General features: G+C 36.6%; 1 protein-coding gene across 3 annotated transcripts in view; it reads left to right on the top strand.

The window, feature by feature from the left end:
* Positions 1 to 18,653, top strand: part of rab27b (RAB27B, member RAS oncogene family) — an 80,599-nt gene that overhangs the window by 6,695 nt on the left and 55,251 nt on the right. The window contains exon 1 of one of the 3 annotated variants that reach the window (XM_066710961.1): positions 14,821 to 14,898. The exons of 1 other annotated variant lie outside the window; for it this stretch is intronic. The gene's annotated coding sequence lies outside the window, so the exon portion shown is untranslated. One more of the 3 variants, XM_066710959.1, reaches the window with a different exon arrangement.

Raw genomic sequence — 18,653 nt, 5'->3', positions numbered from 1 at the left:
CTAAATTCATAAAGAACAACTACATAAATTAGTTTGAGGTCCTTATTTATATACAGGTGCGCTAACACATTAAGTCTTTCGTCTTTCATTGTGGAGCACAAATATGCTTTGAGTAGTTTTAGCGCACTGAATGATCGCTCCCCTGTTGCTGTCGTAACTGGCATAGTTGCAGAAATACATTAACTGACTGACAGAGCATCTAGGACCCGCTTTAGTCGCATATCAACTGGCTGGCATGCCCCAGAAAATTGTTGGTCAATATCATTTTTAAAAAAACCTCAAAGAGGATCACTCTAAAATGAAAATTTTGTGAGAATCACCCAGCAAGACTAGTTTGGAGAAAGGAGGAGTTTAAATGCTTTTCAGGGCCAGGGGAGGATGCTTATGCAATTGAGAACATTAAAAATTAACATAAACAACAGCCAAGCTCCACAGAAAAGCTGAGAGAGATGGCAAATGAAAAGCCATTAATCACAGCTGTCCACTGCTTATACAAATAGAATCATTGCATTACACTGCCCTAATGAAAAACTGGAATGCAAAGAGCAATAACATGGATGTTTCATCAACTGCCTTCTTAATTCATCATGCTTTGGATGTGTTAGGTGGAATTAAATATATTGGTTTTCTAGCTCTGTCACAACAATTTGTCCAGCCAAAGGAGAGCTGTCCCTTTAGGCTAATATTCAGCTCAGAGCTAGTGATGAGAGTAATGTTTTTCAGTGACTTCATAAATGTTTCACTCCTATTATATAAGTGCTGCTGGAGCTCTCAGGTTACCAGAGTTTTCTGGGTCTGTGGAGCCAAGGGCAGTTTTATATTAAATGCTTGTTGCTAGCATTGGTTACAAAACATAATTGCCAGCAATTAAATGTCCTTTTTTCTATTATGCACTAAGAAAATAAAATATTTGTATGTGATTTCACAAACACATGATGTAACACAGAACGTCTCATAGAGCTTGCATAGGATAGCAGTGTGTATCAGTCACAAAATGTGAGTGTCTAAGACCGTTAATAAATACATTATCCTTACTCATATGTTTTCTATTATGTGTATGGTTTTCATATCAGGACATCAAGCTGTCAATAATATGTACATTTTACAGTTATTATTGATATGCTGCTTATCTTCTTTCTACAGACCTTTACAATCTTAAGCTTGGCAAGACCCTGAATTAGACACACTAGACACACACAGATAAAAGTTCATTCGTTGGCCCATGCCACACATACTAACAGCACTCCACCAAATACTGAAGTTTGTCAAGAAGAGTGTACCATTGTTTATAAGTTAAGAATTCAGCATTTTATTTATTTTCATACTGACTCTAGAAGTTGAATTTTTTCATTCTCTATAGCTGTATAGTGCATTTTCCCAGCTGAACCATTTCAAACATCATTATATACATTTTATTTTACCTGAAATGTGTTATACGGTTTTTAATTTCTTCTGCAATTGATCCATGTGTAGGCACTATACGTTGCTCTGCTCAGCTCTCCATTTGCAGTTGGCCTTTGTCTCCCTCTGCAGTGCTACCTCATTGGTGCAGAAACATTCATGTGTTTATGTGTAGGAGGGGACAAAGCAATTATCCAATCTAACGATGCTGCTGTAACTTGGTTAATGCAAACCATGCATACAAATGCATAACACAAAGCACACACTCAAGCAAACCAGTCCAAAACAGCTCCTAGAGCAGCACACTACATTTAAAATGTATGATTGAGGAAGATGAAGCATTGTTTACTTCAGCAGTAATTCTCTGGGAGCTTAAAGTTATTTTTCTGATTACCATACCCCCATTAGGCTTAAAGTTACTCCCCCATTAGGATTAAAGTATTATTAAAAAAAAGTGTGGGAAGTATGAGCTGACACCTATTTCCTGTACAACCCTAGAATCTCAATCCAACTAATCACCTTTGAGATGAATTTACATGTCACATTCATAATCACAGTTGGCTTCTTTCCTTAGTGCTTGTTGCCTGCAGTGTTAATGAGTGCCTGTGCTACCTTATGGAGTGAAGGCCACACTGTTTTAGGGCTGGTGGCTCTAAGAGATGAAGTTGCTGTAAACACGGCTGTAAGGCAGCCCATAGGACTGTTTGACAGGTCAGCATTTGATGTCTTTTTATACAGATCATACATTTATATTCTTTTATATTCTTTCTATTGGATTATAAAAGAGGGCCTGAAAGACAGAATGTAGTTAGATTGTGTTTGCTGTGTGAGTACAGCGAACACTACAATCTCCATCCCAGGCAAGAATGAAACAGCCAATAAAAACTGCTTCCCAAAATGTCAAGAAACATTAATTGCTCTATGATTTTTATTCTTCTGGTTTTATTGCGTTAGGCCCCAGGGAATCCTCTAAGTGTAAACCTGTAGTCTTCATAAAGATACGTCCCTAAGGTAACAGACGCATAAATCAATGTAGCTTTTAAACCAGCAACCGGCAGCAAAACCAAAATCAAATAAGGTCTTCTTCAGACATGTGAATGCACCCTGAGAGGAAGAAATATGCAAACACGAGGAATGAAGCCACCCCTGAGACAGACATTTGCTTTTTTCTTCTCTCAGTTTGTAATGCCAAATGTCATCCCATAAATATAACTGCCATTGTCTCAGCCTTGTATGCATTCTTTAAAGACATATCCACCTTTTTCCCTATATGTGACGCACTGTTATACAGAAATTTCAGATTTTCTATTGTATTATATGTATATTATTCCCCTAACACTTCATTTTAAGTATCCACTTAATAATTAATTATAATCCTAGATCTATTATATGCGGGCAATTTTACGATAAAGTGACCCTGGCCATGAAAAACAAAATATGCCTATATCAAAAATATTTATTTCTCAGTTTTTACTAAAAGGTGTATATTTATGCATTCTGTATTATTTTGGTTCACTTTATGCCTTTTCTTTACTTTACAGCCATTTAAAGTTACTGTTGAAAAATAAAATAGCAACATTTACAGAAGTCTAATTTTCATTCATTTTTAGGTTTCATTTATAGGATACATGTTTTATTTATACATTTGTAAATATGCCCAATTGGAACTCAATGGGTATGTAATTCCAAGTTAATATTACATTTGACAGAAAAAAGGAAACTATTTTACAGACATTCAAAATAATGGTGTTTATAAATAAAACCAATGTCACATCCATAACGTTTTCTTGGTAAAGTTTGTATAAAAGTTGTATGCTACACTACATTTTTTTCAAACTTTCTATGCAAAGCTAACTTTTTTATACTTATGTTATGGGATAAAAACTTTTACCCATTATTAATAACAATTGCCCAAATTAGCGTTATGGATGTGACCGTTATGGACGTGACAATAATGTCCCTATTGATTTAATGATGTTATTGCAAATAATACGTCTTACGATGTAAAAGCAAAATACAAATTGCATCACTTATGGTAGCACATTGTCATGCCATAATTCATATTAACATCACAGCACCAGACTACTGGCAGTCGTTGTAATAGGGCTAGTTTTTATATATTTAATCTGCTTAATTTAAAATTGTTTCAAGACTGCTCCTTTCTCTGCCTATAACTTTAATAACTTAATGAAAAATGAGTGGCAAGGAGTTAAAAAATGCGTGTACATGCAAGGCATAATTTATCATTTGAAATGTTGTAGAATATCGCCCAAATGAAATACATACCTTTAATCTGAAACTATGTCCGGAACCTAATCACATTTCACGAGAATTGCGAATCATACTTTACAACATGGAATGTTATCGCTTTTTGTTTATGAGTGGGAGAAAATAGATACTTACAAAAACAACAAAAGGCGATAACATTACATTTTGTAAAGTGTGATTCGCAAGTCCCGTGCAATTTGATTATATCCCGGCCTATACCAGGATCTTAACTTCTTTAAAAGCTCTTAACATGATTTTACTATAAACTTTGAATCGTAACAATTCACTTTTTTTTCTTTCAATTTGAAAACAACAACATGTATGCTACCACTTTAATGTTTCTATCCAATTGTTTTAGGCTCCGTTTTCAAGAACTTGTACAGCACGTCTAATTTGTTTTGGTCAACAACTTACTTCCTTGTTGATGGGAGAAAGGAGGCGTGTTTGTAATCTGATTGGTCACCTTTAATTAAAAAAAAAAAATCCCACTGTAGTTTTTTTTTCATCTCTCACTGACACTGGTAATTAACCACAGAATGTCAGAGAACACTGCATTCTTTCAAGGAAGATTACTACATTCAATATCGAAGAGAATCTTATTACAGGTAATCTACTAGACATTTTGTGGGTCTGGTCACAGAATGTGACTGAGAATTTTGAGGTGCAGTTTCTTATAAACAAATCTGTCATCATCATTTTTTCGGTCTTGCCTGCAAAGGAAGACAAAGGCTGGATTGGGGCTGAGCAGGTTGTCAGGAAACTTATTCCAGTTATCGTTAACCAAAACAGATTTCACTTCAGTGAAGCAGTCCTGGCTGAATAAATTTTAAATGTTTTGGAAGCTATAAAGTTAACCAAGAAATAGCTGTGTTGGGTAAAATGCACCCGTTTTGAAAGTTTTTATTGATTAATTTACACCAATACTCCTTGCTGATTTTTTTAAGCCTTAATTAAATTGTATATGTGTGTGTGTGTGTGTATACACTGCTCAACCATAACATTATGACCGCCTGCCTAATATTGTGTAGGTCCCCATTTTGCCGCCAAAACAGCCCTGACCCGTCGAGGCACAGACTCCACTAGACCTCTGAACGTGTGCTGTGGTATCTGGCACCAAGACATTAGCAGCAGTCCTGTCAGTTGCGAGGTGGGGCCTCCATGGATCGGACTTGTTTGTCCAGCACATCCCACAGATGCTCGATTGGATTGAGATCTGGGGAATTTGGAGGCCAAGTCAACACCTTAAAATCGTGATTCATCAGACCAGGCCACCTTCTTCCATTGCTCCGTGGTCCAGTTCTGATGCTCACGTGCACATTGTCAGCATGGGCACCCGGACTGGTCTGCGGCTGCGCAGCCCCATACGCAACCAACCGCGATACACTGTGTGTTCTGACACCTTTTTATCAGAACCAGCATTAACTTTTTCAGCATTTTGAGCTACAGTAGCTCATCTGTTGGATCGGACCACACGGGCCAGCCTTCGCTCCCCACATACATCAATGAGCCTTGGCCGCCCATGACCCTGTCGCCAGTTCACCGCTTTTCCTTCCATTGACCACTTTTGATAGGTACTGACCACTGCAGACTGGGAACACCCCACAAGAGCTGCAGTTTTGGAGATGCTCTGACCCAGTCGTCTAGCCATCACAATTTGGACCTTGTCAAAGTCGCTCAGATCCTTACGCTTGCCCATTTTTCCTGCTTGTAACACATCAACTTTGAGGACAAAATGTTCACTTGCTGCCTAATATATCCCACCCACTGACAGGTGCCATGATAACGAGATTATCAGTGTTATTCACTTCACTGTCAGTGGTCATAATGTTATGGCTGATCGGTATGTGTATATATATATATAAATCCCTCATTGTACATGCCTTTTGTTTATTATTCTGCATTATTTTGATCAAATTGTTCTTACTATTCACATATCTGATTTTAAATATTTAAAAACATGAATACAAATTTAAATACTATAATAAATGGGCTTTAACCAGAATTTTGTCTTGATTTCAGTTTATCTTGGCTTCCAATTACAAATGACAATTTAAAGTGTTTTTTAAGAAAGATTTAAATACATTTCCTAAATGAAGTTCAGACAGCGTCACATCCATAACACTGTGTCACATCCATAATGCTGCACTTCGAGTTATATTATGAAAATATAAAAAACCTGATGTATTTCTTAATGTGATTTTTGGGAGCTGCTAAGTTGTCCTTACAAAATGGCAAGTTCTACAAATCACAGACTTTTGAGAACATTTAAGTGACCTAGCAATCCTTGTCCATTTCTGTCACATCCATAACACATGTTTTTTTGGGTGATAAAAAACTAATGGTGAAACTTTGAACCTTGAAATTTTAACATGACACAGTTCAAAAAGCACATTATCTAAATAGTGCATCATATTTAGTTATCTGTTTAAATGAGCCCTTGAATAAGGCAACAAAGTTGCATTTTTGTGTGCAAATGTCACATCCATAACGCTGGAATTGCCCATGCACTTAATAGGAATGGGTTGTTTCATTGTGTGAGTAATTAGTGTGTTTAACAAAGAAGGACTAATAAAGAGTCTAGCAGACAGCTAATATATGTGAAAAATATATATAAACATATATGTAATATGTTTATTTTTAAGGCATCTACTTGACAGCTGTGCCTTTGTCATTTATTTGGGATGTGTTTGGGAATAAGCTTACTAAAATTCCAAAGCCTTATTTGGTGGCTATCCATGATGGAATTTTATCAGTTGCAAATTAATTTTCAATACATGATGATAGAAGAAACCTAAAATAAACTGTTATTTTCAAGAGGCAAAAGATTGCAAAGCCTTTTCTAAAAGCAAAGGGTTAAATAAAAAGTATTGTGTATCCACTTTTCTAGACCTTTAAAATATAAATGTGATTTGATTACATTAATCAGGCCAATTTCTTATTATGTACCCTCTGTAAATGCTGCTGCTAGGACTACCTTATCAAAGGGTGTTTTTGTTTTTTTGTTGGTTTTTTGTTGGTTTTTTTAGCCACCAGAGGGCAATACTATCAACAGAGGTGCACAGAGGCCAGATTTTTGATGCAGCTTTTAGAGTTCATTGTTTCCAAGGTCTTTAATTGAAACCTATTACTTATCCAGTTAGATGTCCTGCTTTTAATCCACCATATGTTCTGCAATAGAGCACCGATTAAGCAACTTAACTTTCATGATAGATAAAGGGAGCAACAGTCCTTTAAATGGATTGATTTAAACATCAGAGATTTTTCTTCCAATACTCTCATACAAACAGAAGTTGAAACTGTGTTGTGAAGCCTCACTTTAGGCAGTGTGGAAGGCAATAGAATTCCATGTACCTGTACGTACCTAAGTACATGTAATCTTGGTTTGTGTAGTCAACATTACATAGGCCTTTTGAATGGATCTTCCTGGCTGCATATGTCTGAAGAAGAACAAAAACGAAAAAAAAAAATCAGTGTGATATCATTAGAGGGGAGTTTGATTGATTTGTGTGAATATGCCTTCTAAGGGTTTTCTTCCAGAAAGATCAATTGTGGGTAATGTGTCATATCCAGTTTAGTGCTACTCAACCACTTCCTAATGTTACGGTTAATGAGTTTACCATAGATTAAAACTAACTGAGTCTTGTAGAGCCATTTTTTCTGGGAAGTGCTAGCGCAATATACATATCCATCCTACAAACAACTCTGGAATAAAGGTTATTTTTGCAATAACAGTTTAGAAAAATACAGGTCACAGAAAAGGCATGGAGGAAGTTGAGCCTTTTACTGTGACAAAGCAAATGCACTGTTAAAAAAGGAAAACCATGTACTTACTAAAAATAAACAGGCACAGTTTTCACACAAAAAATAAGTTATTTCAGATAGGATATAGAGTAGTAAAGGTTTGATAAAGATCCACAGACCATTTTAATATAAAATCCTAGTGATTAACAGATAAGGCCGATATCTTGCAGTAAGTCATTATGTGGATTAAAATAATGCCTGATTATAACACCACCTAGCATATTGTAATTAAGATTACTTAAAAATGCAGAGTACTAATTTTCTTTGTCAGCAGGTTACAGGATAAGAGCTGCATGCATTGTACTGCATTAATCAGTAATCACAAGCTTCATGAACAGTTTAGCAGAGCTTTTTTATACACTCAAAATGCAGTCACTATGCTAAATGGTATTATACCTTATAAAGCAGTAAACGCTTAATCTTCTGGCAGTTTCAGTTCAACCTTGTCCTCTGGTTTACCTGCCCCCTAGTTACAGTTATAATATTATATCTGTAAATTGGCTTGTAAGTACTGTCGGTTTATGTATCTTTAGTCGTACTCCCAAATATAAAGTTTGCTAATTTATTATGGATGAACACCAACGTAATTTTGAGGCTGCTTTAAAAATAAGCAAAAAGCCCTCTTTGTTTCTTCCCACTTGCTAGACAGAGACAGGGAGGGAGAGAGAGCAACCTTGGCACACCGCTCGGAGCAATTAGTCATGCTGAAAGTAAACATCCACACGAGCAGCTGTCTATGAGAATATTCTTTTTGACAAAATTATTATTAATATTAATAATAAAAAGAAGAAGCCTGTGAATATTGTTAGGGTTAGTAATGCTTTCAGTGTTACTTCACTTGTTTTCAAAGACCTACCGAGAACTCATATCTATGGGTTTGTCAATGCCTAAACACTGATGTAATGTTCTGCTGGAGAACAGGTTTAATCTTTTTATTTCACCCAGGACATTGTTTATGTCCTAAACAGCCCTTCTACAAACAATATGGTTTAGCTACTGGATAAATAAGCCTCTCACAAAGCAGTTAGTACAGACAAAGAATTTAAAATTAATAAACTTATTAAGAGTTACGCACGTCCAAACTTGAATTATTGTTAAATTAAGATTACAGGAGATACATTTCTATTAAGAATGCAAATTCATTATTAGGTTACCCATTAATCTTTATTTAACCAATTAAAGCATTAAATTGAAACAGCTTTAAACCAATTATAAGTATGGCTCATACAACTGTGATGCCAATTCAAATTAAGCTGATTATAATACAAATATAGGTTTAATAGCTGCATAATACACCCATTTCCCTGTAGTCATGATATATTGGATTCAGTTGCTTTTTGATTTGAGTTGGGTCTGATGGAATCATAAATGTTATAGAGCTGACATTTCCAGATCTAGTGTACCAGTTACTATTTATTGCATAGTTTGCAGGGTTGAAATGTATAGGTTTTTTCTGTCTTGATACTGAAGTCCTCAAAGTCGTTGAGTTTAGATGAAACCATTCATGCCCAATTCTGTTCAGTATATTTCAGTATTTCACAAACCAAAAAAGCTCAGAATATCTTTACTTACTATAAAAAACAAATAAAGAAAAAAATAAATTTGTGAATGGCACCTCAATAATTGATATTGGCGTCTATATCTACAGTAGATCATTGGATAAATAGATTAACCAGTAAAAGAGGAGTTCACAAAACCTAGTGGAGACTAAATTCACTTATTTTGATTATTTAATTGAATCCATGATGTATTCTTTTCCAGTAACACATGCTAACTAATTTGTGAGAACTGGTGTCATTGAAAAAATAGCCCTGGGTAATAAGCTCTTTCAAACAAGAGGATACCATTTTGCAACTTCTTCATATTTGATTCTATAATAACAACTGAACAATTAAATTCAAAGAGTTCTCTTCAGTTTATGGAGATCTGGATTGTTAGAAACCTTTGAGGTTGAACATCCACAATATAAAGAGGTACTCTTGTAAGAGACAAAATGGATTATGACTTTAAGGACTATGTGGTCATACTTCTGGTTGCTTAAGACATAGTAGTGTGTCATATGTGTATAGACTGATTTTATGAGTTGTACAGCCAGTTTAGATTTCTGTAATATAATTGTCCTGGCAAATAACAGCTGCCACAGGCTCAGTAAAATAAGAAGAACAGTAAGGAGGGTAATGGGCATCCTTCTCTTGAGCTTGTAAGTAGTGTAAAGGGTTTTGATATCCAACCATTTGTAATCACAGAAGCAGCTGGGGAGGAATATAATATTTGAATTCAATTAACAGGAGTCTTGCCAAGGCCAAAGTTAATATAAACCTGTCAATTAAAAGTTGAAAAATAAGATGAGCGTGATTTTTTAGTTTAAAAAAGTATAGCATTATGGATGCTATTTAGTATTGGATCCATATATCCCACAGTACAGCAGCTGATATCACTGGCTATTTCTGTACCCAAATATGTAATAATTCAAGTAACAGGCAAACAGCATGAAGGGAAAAAAAGAAAAGGCTTACATTTTTATTTTAGGAAAGGTGTTTAGAATGCTCAGTAATTACTATCTTTCCAGTTAATGAGTGCATTCCACACAAAGGCAAAGTGTAAAGGTTTTGTGTGAAAAGATTTTAATTGGCCACAACAAATCTGTCTCGACTATAATAACTTATAATTCTGCTGAAAGGTTTTTAAATGAGGATCTGCTAAAATAGTGACAGGAAAGTAAGCAATAAATAAATAAATAAATAAATATTGATAACAAATACAAAAAAGAGAGAAAACAATATATCCCTTATTATTTTTTTACAGTCAAGAAATGTTACCACTAATTGTTTTACGAGTTTCTTCTTCAGTTGTTATGGAAACCTGAGCCGTTTCTCAATCCAAATCTTTTTCTCTGGTAAGCCTTTAAAAACTTCAAAGACACACAATGGCTCCAAATAGCCAGTGTAGCTTTTAAAACAACTGAAATATTGAATGAAGACACAAGAAAAACTCCCTTTAGACAAAAACCATAGGATTAGTTTTCTGTAATTGAAAAGCATTCTGCTTCAGCATTACATCCAACAAATAGTGAGCATTAAATCTGACCCTCTATATACTGATCAGCCATAAGATTATGACCACCTACCTAATATTGTGTAGGTCCCCATTTTGCCGCCAAAACAGCCCTGACCCGTCGTGGCATGGACTCCACTAGACCTCTGAAGGTGTGCTGTGGTATCTGGAACCAAGACTTTAGCAGCAGATCCTTTAAGTCCTGTAAGTTACGAGGTGGGGCCTCTATGGATCGGACTTGTTTGTCCAGCACATCCCACCGATGCTCGATTGGATTGAGATCTGGGGAATTTGGAGGCCAAGTCAACACCTTGAACTCGTGATTCATCAGACCAGGCCACCTTCTTCCATTGCTCCATGGTCCAGTTCTGATGCCCAATTGTAGGCGCTTTCGGCAGTGGACAGGGGTCAGCATGGGCATCCTGACTGGTCTGTGACTACGCAGCCCCATACGCAACAAACTGCGATGCACTGTGTGTTCTGACACCTTTCTATCAGAACCAGCTTCTTCAGCAATTTGAGCTACAGTAGCTCGTCTGTTGGATCGGACCACAAGGGCCAGCCTTCGATCCCCACGTGCATCAATGAGCCTTGGCCGCCCATGACCCTGTCACCGGTTCACCGCTTTTCCTTCCTTGGACCACTTTTGATAGGTACTGACCACTGCAGACCGGGAACACCCCACAAGAGCTGCAGTTTTGGAGATGCTCTGACCCAGTCGTCTAGCCATCACAGTTTGGACCTTGTCAAAGTCACTCAGATCCTTACGCTTGCCCATTTTTCCTGCTTGTAACACATCAACTTTGAGGACAAAATGTTCACTTGCTGCCTAATATATCCCACCCACTGACAGGTGCCATGATAACGAGATTATCAGTGTTATTCACTTCACTGTCAGTGGTCATAATGTTATGGCTGATCAGTGTATATCAATATAGTGTGCAAATATTGAAGCAGTGGTACATTTATTGTTTAATGTTTCATTTGTAAAGAAGAAACTGCAGTTAAAAACAAACAATTGTGAGAACATCCATCCATCCATTTTCGAAACCGCTTATCCTGGCGAGGGTCACGGGGAAGCCGGAGCTGATCCTGGCAGGCATAGGGCGCAAGGCAATTGTGAGAATACACACACATATATTCAGATTTTAAGCCAGATATGATCACACATCTCTCCATTCAGGAACAACTAGCTGGAGGATATTTTTTTTTTTTCTAGCAGTCTAACCATGGAAAAGTTTCAGTGGTGAGATTTGTAGAAAAAACATATTCATCAGTACCTTACTAGAAGAAAAGATTAGGCTTTTATCAGAAAATACATTTAGAAACCTTTGGCTTTCATCCAAGGTTGAGTTGTTTGTTCGTGTGGGTCCAAATCGGTTTTCAATGTGGCTCAGATAGGTCAATGATGGTGTGGTGAAAGCCATCAGAAAAATTGAAAGAGGAGTCTATTAAGGAGTTTATTACTAGGAGTTTATGAATTGTTCTTTTGGAAGTGGTCAAAGGGGAATTTCTCACTGTACTGAAAAAGCAATACATCTTAAAAAATACGACATAGACATTTTAGTGTAGAAAATGTCTCCGGAAGACAACTTTGGTAAATACAGACAAAATATTTATGTTACTTAAAAGTCTACTGAACAGCATTTTGAAATAAAATATTTCAAATGAAAACTGCACGGTTAGTGATACTATATTGTGTTTTCTTGTTCAGTAGACCTTTAAACAGCTCTAGCAGTATAAGGGATTATGCCATTTTTGGGAACCCCACCACTTAACTCCTTTCATCATTGTAACCTTGATTTCCCCTCCCTCAGTATTTGAAAGGTCTTTGCAGAAGCTGTTGCTTCTGGAATGAATAGTAAGACTTGCAAACAACTCTGCCCATTAAGAATGTGCAACATGTAGGAATATAACCAGACATATAACAGGAAATAGAATATATGCACCACTACTGCTTTGGTACATTAATAAACACACCTTTTTGCAAAACCAAGAACATATTTAAAGGTAAATAATAATATAATAAAAAGTGGGCATGATTTGCAATTAATATTCTATCCATGGACATATCTGGAGTATGATGACAACCCAAATACTTGCCTTTGGTCAAGGAGTAATATACTGATGTCTTAAATCCTTCGCAAAGTTAAATGACAAAATAGTGGAATGTGTGTTACCAATAAAAGCTATATTCCTCAATTTACTTAAAAAAAAACTGCTGGCAATCTGAAGCAATGCAATTCTGATCTCATCTCACCGATTCCAGTCTACAAGAGTCAGGTCCATGTACAATGTTTTTCAATTAAAAGACTGAGCGCAGTCATGCTGAAACTAATTGGGCATTAATAAACAGGCGTGGGGCAAGAAGTTTCCATTTGAAAAGTTTCCATGGAAACGCACGTTAAAAATCAGGAAACATTGATATTGGATGCTGTAATTATACATGCTATGAGTCATTTTGAATGATATGTAGGGTAGTGTGGGCAATCTTTTACTCCTACAATGCATACAACTTGTAAATATATGTGTTCCAGCACCATAGATGTCTTAGAATTACTGTGTCACCTGTCTAACTCATAGCCCAAGGGGCACTGTTCACTAAACACCTGTACATCTCCACCCTGTTACCCAGCGGTTAGGATATCTCCATGGCAACCAGTTAATCTGTCTGTGAAGAGAAAATACAGCATGACCTTTGACCTGGGAGGTAAATGCAGTTACGAGCAGAAGCAGAGCACATCACAGCACTACCCCATTAAATAAAGTCCAGTAAAAAAACAAGCAGATGGTAGAGAATTATTTAGCTATCTATATAGGTATATGCCTATATATTCCATAGGCTCTCTGTATGCCTCTCTCTGTTTAGCCATATTGCCTTATACTAACTCACCTCAGAAGATGGTTGGAGTAATGGAGGATGTGGTTATGCAATTCCATCTTTCACCTTAAGACTTGGGCCAGTGGTTTAGTCAATCATCAGAAAGCAACCACCAAATCCTTAGAACCTAATCAGCAAAAAGGAAAGGAAACTTAAACAGCAGAAAACCACATCCTTCCCAGAAAGGCAGGTGCTGACTATATCAACCAGAGCAGAAGCCTGCAGGCGGTCTGTAAACACAGTGGAAACCTGTGATTAATATTGGCTCCTTCTTCAGCCTCACTTGGTCCTGCATTGCCCCAGACAGCTGGGGATGGCAATCTATTGGCATGGCAACTAAAAGGAGTGTGGAGGAGATTAGTGACTAGCCATCTCAATCCCATGTGGGGGCAACAGACTGGGCTTTACATTATGGGAGTCAAACTGACGGAAAGGTAGACTGGCATCACACTAGAGACAGCCCTTTATCTTGCACTATGATCCAGAATGGAGAAAAAACTGGAGTTATTTAGTTGTCTGCTTTATGTTAACTGCCTGGAAACTCATACAAATTCTCTAATATCCAAATAGCTAATGTTTTAACAACTAAAAATATAAGGTCTCCAAGACAGTAGTGGGATTTCTGTGCTCCCAGGTGTATGCCCAATTTATATCAGAAACCATTCTCAGACAATCACATATCTTGTTTCACACAATTTTATAGGTGTGCCAGTGAAACCCAAAACAAACAATAGTGGACGTATATAGGGCCTTAGCATTATAGTTCTTATTGCATAAAAATATAACAATGTATCAATGTATACTTTGTGAAACCTCTGTTCCTTTGTTCATATTTAAGAAGATGAAGCAAAAAAAAAGAAAACATTTTACCATAAACATTTGCTTAATCTTTAACTTACTCTTTTGTGTTACACATTAGATGTATTCTCAACATCTGTGAGGAAATATAATACTGCCAATACAGCTTTGACAAATGTTGCAATTCCCCAGACTGGTTCTATGTAGCTATTCTTATAGCTCAGCTAAGTTCTCAGCAACTTCTATAAATTGCATTGAGTCACCATAGTAACACCAGAATTAGATGATGATGATAATGCTCATTGCTGAACATGTTTTCCATTTAATATTGTAAAAACAAACCAAAAAAATACATAAGTATAGAAAAATGTAGACTACACAGTATGAAATACAAACATGGATCAGATTTAAGTGAGGTGCAGAACCATCTGAAGCATAGAGCTCAGTGAAAATACATTGAAATATACAGACTTTGATGTATCCCTGTGATTATATTCATAAATGCAGAGATTTCGGGTTGCGTGACACCTGTTGCAATATCAGCAAACTGCAGGATTTGAAATACTAAAAAAGGGCGTTAGGACCCTGAATAATAATGGTGTCCTCCGCAGCTACGAAGCTGCGTGCAAACGCTACAGACGTTGAAGTGTTATACAAGGAAGGAAGCAGCATGCAGAGGAAGCGGATTTGGTGAGGTAAGGCTGCTCTAGTTCACATCTGTGTAAATCCGAAGTAGCACAGGGTGTCACAGGGCTGCCCGGCCGAGAAACAGTCCAGCAGGCAGGGCTGCTGCAGAGGAGAGCGTCTCTTGTCGCGCCGGATCCTGCGTTTGACTCCCAGGCTCTGGAGACGACGATGCTTCAGCACTAGGAGACATGGGCTAGGCAGACACCTGCAAGCAACATTTCTGAGCCTGCTTTATTGTTGTGTAAGTACAGCAGTGCTTTTATTATGTATGGTGTTTATCTTCCAGGTACCGCAGTATTTTTGTACAAACAGAGGTTATTATTGAACGTTTGTATTTCCTTCAGGTTGCCAACAACGTTAGTTTGCCTCATTATCTGGCTCTCATACTGCCATGAACCGTGGACAGGCATATACGCTTCTTCTGGCCACATATTATTGGCTCAATCTCGTATATTGCAGTGGCATATCTGTTCACATTGTAAACCTCATTACTGGTCTAAACACTCGTCTTTGCTTTTATAAGCTACTCATTTTCATAAGTTTTTAGATTTACCAAGCCCTCCACCGTATGGCAGATGGGCAATTGTGCTGTAATTGTATGTAGTCAGATTGAAAAGGTTTCATTGGTTTGGGGGAAAGCCTAATTTTAAGCACTAATTATGTTGTATTGAGTTGTCTAATGCATTTGGGGTGCAATTTAAAAACGCATTATTGGCGCTCCAGTTTATGAATTATTAGCAGTTTAACTAATAGAGCGTATGATTTATTTTCTCCTCTATAGCTTATAGTTGCAATCTTTATTTGTGGGGAAATTAGGTAGGCGCTGAACTGGAAACCAAAAAACAAATCAGAACAACTTGGATGAAATTCAAGGGTTATACTGCAATTTGGTATACAAAGGAATACGTGTTTGTTTTTGTTGTGTAAAATGCCACTATGTATGGGATACATTTACACCACTGTATGTCATAATACCAGTGGAGGGTGTGTGTTGTGTTGGCTTTGGACATCCAAGATAAGGACACAGCTTTGCTTCTCTAGTTGAAAGTGGACACAAGAGCACGACATTGTTGTAATGAAACCTCCCCTGAATGTCTATAAATCATAAACCCCTCACTCGCCAGGTCCTAGAGAAGCTGTTGAGGTTGAGCATTGGTTTTAACTGCTCCACACTTTGGGGAGTCTTAAATGCTTACCATCAACATTTGATACTCACCCAGGGCTGGCTAGCAAATTCATAAACATGCATGCATTGTTGTTTTGTTTTTTCTTCAATTCTTTAGTTTTTTTTTCCTCTTCCAATTGGAAAATGTGATATCATCAAACTCATGCTTTGTGTAACTCTCACTGAACCTAACTGTTGAATTTTTGTTTGAGCTGTTGAAACCCTTCTGTTTTTAAAACTATGTTCGTCTCCCATAAGCTACATATATTATATCTGTCTGTATATTGAAATGCAGCAAATGTGTGCTCTAATTGAGATATAATGGAAGCCGTAGGGATCTCATTATGGAAGCATATTCAAATTGGGTAAGGTGAGGGATAGAAATATATATTTTTACCTGGCCATGATCACACAAGTAAATCACTCTCCTGTGACATTATTATTTATGGAAGTCTGACCTCTGTGACACAAAACTGAGGGATGGGTGTGTCCTGACACTGAACAATATAACATTAGTATCACAACATACACTGCTGTGGAAATACTATTGTGAATTGTTGTTTTAAAGGTGCAGTATATGGCAAGTGGTATTTGTGAAGTTTGTGTGTGTACACTTTAGTAGTGATGAAGTTACGCTTGTAATATTGCTCATATGTAAAATGTTATTTATTCGTGATTTTCTAAACCATGCAAGTCTCCTTGGATAAAGATGTCTACTAAATAACTTGGTAATACTAAAACATAGGCCTACAGTATGGATTACCATTATGAATAACCTCCAGTTGGGTTATGTCCAAAATAATTAATTGTATTTTCATTATTGTATTTCTTTTAAAGGATACATTGAAAATGCATTGTTCATTTGCAACCCATTTTAGAAATAGAAGTCATGGGGAGTTTATATGGCTGTATTCAATTAAAAGAACTGTGGTCTTTTTGAAGCCATTGAAGTAGGTCAACTACAAGCCTTACATGTTGACATTTTGTGACAGCTCAAGCACTTTCACTTGTTTCAAATCTACATGGGACTTGATTAACTTGTGTGCTTAAGGGGGGCTAGGCCATGTCCACAGGTTTCGACTCTCCATAAACCTTAGTGTTCACTGCAACATAATCTTCTGACTGAGTTTCATGGTTCACTGACTCTGCTCTGGTCACAATATGGTCAGCTGTGGTCTGTCATGCTAATAAAAGGTTGAGATGACATGGTGGGTGTGGTCAAAGCTGTGGTTTAAGCGGTGTGCATCATGCTTTATCTGCTCTGGACAAAATCGTAACATTTTGTGAATGAATGCATGGTGGATTAAATACAGACTGATTATAAAGAGTCTAAATTAAGTACACCTGCAACATTTCAATGTAAACACGTCAGTTATGAGGAAATGCAATTTGTTGGCCATTTGGCAGTTGTTTTTGATTTGGCTCCATAATAGCATTTATATGAACATCAACGCCAACATAGAGGCTTCAGCAATTTTCTGAGGATTTATCCAAAGTCATTTAACTACTTACAAACTGAATAATGCTCATGTAATCCAGATCCTTCTGTTTAGTAAGATGCAAATCTTCAGTGCACAGCCTGCCCTGAATTGATAAATCACTTTCCTGCAAATACAGCAACATGCTGGAAGCTTAGTTATTAACTTATGCTTATATATATATATATATATATATATATATATATATATATATATATATATATATAATGTCTGTATTATCACAAATGTAATTCTTCATTACATTGCTAATATAATTTGTAGGAATTCTTAAGATGAAATGGTATCAAAAATAGATTAGGCCTATGTTTATTTATTTTTATGGATCCATTTCCAACTCATTTGGTGCCTGAACTTGTGGCAGTTATGAATCATCCTCCTTTGACATTTAGAGTATGATCAAATTTCACATCTTATTGTGTTAAATCACTGCTTTTGTGACTGAAATGTGTTTTTTTGTGGGTGGACTATATTTATAAAAGATTTGCCACTAAGCTCTTTACACCTGTTTATTTGTAATAGGATAACCCTTCAAATATGTCATCATTTTGTCTTTCAGGGGAGTATTTTAGGACCACCTAATGGCATTTTTTTTATTTTCCTTTTGTCCATGTTGGTAGAAAGAAGAAGGAAAAAAAAATGCTTTCTGAACAGGAGTTCATTCAAAATGCAATGGATTTTGTACCAACCCGACTCTCCGCTAGTTAATTGGTATAGCATGATTACCTGGGTGAATTTAATACTTCTCACCAAGCTCCAGAAAGTTATCTTGGTACTGTATATGAAGTCAATAAAATTGGAAATTCTTAACCATGATTTACTTTTTATTATTTTTTTATTATTATTGGCTTGAATACTGCAGTTGGGGATAAAAAACAAACAAACAATTACTGTAATACTCCAGGAACTGCAGAACATAACACTCTGGTTTTATGAATTTTGCCAAGAAAGAAAAAAAATGTCAAAAGTCAATTAATGCCCATGTTTTGTCAGAACAATTTACAGTACACTTTATCAAATCACATATAGCACTGGAAAAATATTATACTCTGTGCACTGAGAAGCAGGAGCGTGGTCTATAGCATCACAAGCAATTTGTAGT

Source organism: Amia ocellicauda, chromosome 8, assembly GCF_036373705.1.
Source record: "Amia ocellicauda isolate fAmiCal2 chromosome 8, fAmiCal2.hap1, whole genome shotgun sequence".
Lineage (NCBI taxonomy): Eukaryota > Metazoa > Chordata > Actinopteri > Amiiformes > Amiidae > Amia > Amia ocellicauda.
Note: the sequence above shows the minus strand (reverse complement) of the source record. Positions and strands in the feature narration are given on the sequence as shown.